Source organism: Alligator sinensis, unplaced genomic scaffold, assembly GCF_000455745.1.
Source record: "Alligator sinensis unplaced genomic scaffold, ASM45574v1 scaffold682_1, whole genome shotgun sequence".
In the NCBI taxonomy this organism is placed as follows: Eukaryota; Metazoa; Chordata; order Crocodylia; family Alligatoridae; genus Alligator; species Alligator sinensis.
In genome coordinates, this window is record NW_005842011.1 from 1616602 (window position 1) to 1619609 (window position 3008).

Below are 3008 nucleotides of genomic sequence, written 5' to 3' on the forward strand. Positions count from 1 at the left end.
GCACGCTTATTACATACATTCTCAAAAAAAATCAGAGCTCATGAATCTTGAAAATATTTTCTTTGCTTCATGACAGATTTATTTAGATGTATGTGCGGCACTATTGTCAAATTGTTCAGCTGGAAAGCATGCCCTGTATATGAAACATAAGGAAGCAGTTCTAACCAAGTAAATGGGCAGGGAGGGAAGTCTGGGTAGATCATTACACAGTCCCAACTGCAATAACGCAAACTCAGATGCCTTTGCCCACTTGATACCCCTTTTAAAAGATGTTTCCTTTCTTGGTTATTTCTCCTGTGCATCTAGACTCTGAGGAAGAATGTTTCTCATGAAGCTAGTCTTAAAATATAGCTATCATAGTAAAAATCAGAGTAAGTCTACAAACACTTGTTTCAACAAATCTTGTAGCCTATAAATACAGCAACGAATAAAAACAACATTCAAGATATGACCCAAATAATGCAAGTTAAAAGTATGGCTTGACTATTTGCTCTATAAATTATAATGACTCGTGGTCATATGCAATCCAGAAACCCAGTCAGCAGCCAAGCTGTCTATAGAAGGTGTATTAAGAAGGATTAGCACTCATGACTTTGTGCTCCCAAATAAGAGCCTTTGCTACCTGGCAGTCTCCATCAGCCCCTCATAGCAATGGTCAATGTAAATGTTAGAAAAGGGGCCACTAGAACATCAGGGATTGCCAACTAAATGTTTCCTATTCTAAATGTAGAGGGAAAACTGTGATAGTCTCACACTGTTCAATAACTGATGGTGAATGCTGAGCTGTTAACCATTAATGGGTTTAGTCTGTTTTTTTTCATACAACTACTTTCTCTGTTCTGCAGGCTCCTGAGACCAGCCAAGGCAATCACAGGCGACTGGTTCTTCCATATTTTCTAAATGATTTTCTAAACCAGAAAATTAAGGTAGCTGTTTCTAAGATGAGCCTAGCCTAACCTTATGCTGTCCTTTCTGTCCTTTCTATCTGTTACCAGCTCAATAGTTCTGGTTTCAGGACACTCTAGCTGGGCTCCACTTATATAAAAGGCCATATTCTATTCCGCTTATTAAGTGTGGAAGTAGACGTAGACGTAGGAGCCTATTCCACTCTGCCCAAGTCCTTAAAAAACTATTATAATACAAAAGGTGGATGAGTCTTTTTCTTCCATCTCACTGTTTCTTTGCAACTCAATCTTAAGGGCAAAAAGCAGGCACATTAATGGATTTTCAAGAATTACAGTTAGGTGCTTCAGTCTACTTCGATGTCCAAGTAGAGCAGAACCCAGCCGCAGGTGCATGCATAGGTCATGCAGTAGGACAGCAGGATTTCTTTCATCTTGAAGTCTGTGCTGTAATATCTACCATTCCCCATAGTCATCTGCTGGGGCAAGCAGGGATTCTTTGTATGACTAGATGCCTTGTAATTTTAGGCTTTATCTAACTTGGAATCTAAATGTTTTAGTCACTTATCTTATTTATTTAATTAACTGCCGTTACTTCAGTCCTTTAAGTCCATCAACTCACCTGCAGCACAAACTCCTCTGAGCTTGCGCTCTCAGAGCTGCTCAGCTTGAGAATGAACTTGCTTGCCTTATCAGTATTTTTTTCTTACCACTATAAGGATCCTGGTTCTTTCCACTCATTCAGTTGTAATCAGCAGGGTTTTCCTATGGCGTTTCCCCTTTTTGAAAGGGAAAGTCACCTCTAGTTCAAAGAGGTGAGAGACTAGGCCCAGATAACATTATGTTCCGTTTTTTCCTTTCCACGTGATGGAATTTCTTTTCACACGTTCTGAAATAGGCCACAGCTGGCTACATAACAACCTGCTGACCAACAGTGCTTCATTTTTCCTTATGTTCCCCTTTATTTCTGTATCTACCCATGTCTCTTGCTTTTTGCTTAGGACTTTGAGATCCTTGCAAGCAGGACCATCTTTCTATTCTGTGGCACTGCTATAAACAACTTGGAATGTCTCCAACAGAAAACATTAGTCATATTTTGGGTTGCTTTCCAAATAACATGTTTGGCTTCCCTGCTGCAGAAACCAATCTTTTTGGGAGCTTCCTTGGGCATAAGTGGGTTTTTACGATGGAAAGCAAGCTACAATCTTGGATCCTTCATACTTTGTGGAAAAAAATAAGATGTTTGCTGGTAGTGGAAGGAATGTACAAAGGCATCAGAAGAAAATTCAAATCCATTCACTTCATCCACATTTTCAAAAAATTGCTGGGTTGTTTTTCAATGTTGATTTCAACATTCAACAACTTACTTGACATTGATTTGCTAACAGCAGAATTCTGGAAAACATTACTCATCTGACTAGCTCCCTTAGCCCATTTAGTCACACTTGAGTCACTGAAGCATTGAGGACAATGGGAATGAAGTGAATACAAACTATATGTGGGAGTAATGGACTGACAAGATCTGGCCCCACATTACTCCAGTGAAGTGGTTTAAAAATTAAAAAGACTTGCTCATTCCCACTCTCAAAGCTCATGTTTTCCTCTTGTTTTCACTTACTCTACTAGATTTCTATCATCCAGCAAAAAGATAAAGGTCTTGGTCACAAGAAATCAAGTTCCCTTTGTACCATTTGTAAGAGTTAAACCCACGGTCCATGTGAGTAGACATCCTCAGTGTCTTGATTGCTTTGTAGTTCCAACCGGATTCTTCATGTTTCAGATGGCAGCAAAGGTACACACAGATGTCCAAGGTCCTAGCAGCACGAGAAACTCTGCATGCATGTCAGCAGTGATCTCAAGCACACAGTGCTGCTCTTCAAAGGCTGCCTCCTCTATCAGAAACAGTGGTGTTGTGTTTATGTAGTGTTTCAAGTGCACTAATCAACCCTGCTGCATGACAGGGACATCCCCCCCCACACCACACAGAGGCAGCTGCACTGCTTATGGCTTAGCACAGAACTGTCCAACTGGCAGCCCACGAGTGGTTAACTCATGGCTCATGGACTCCTCCCACCTTTACCTCCTTGGCTCCTTGCCATTTCCCTA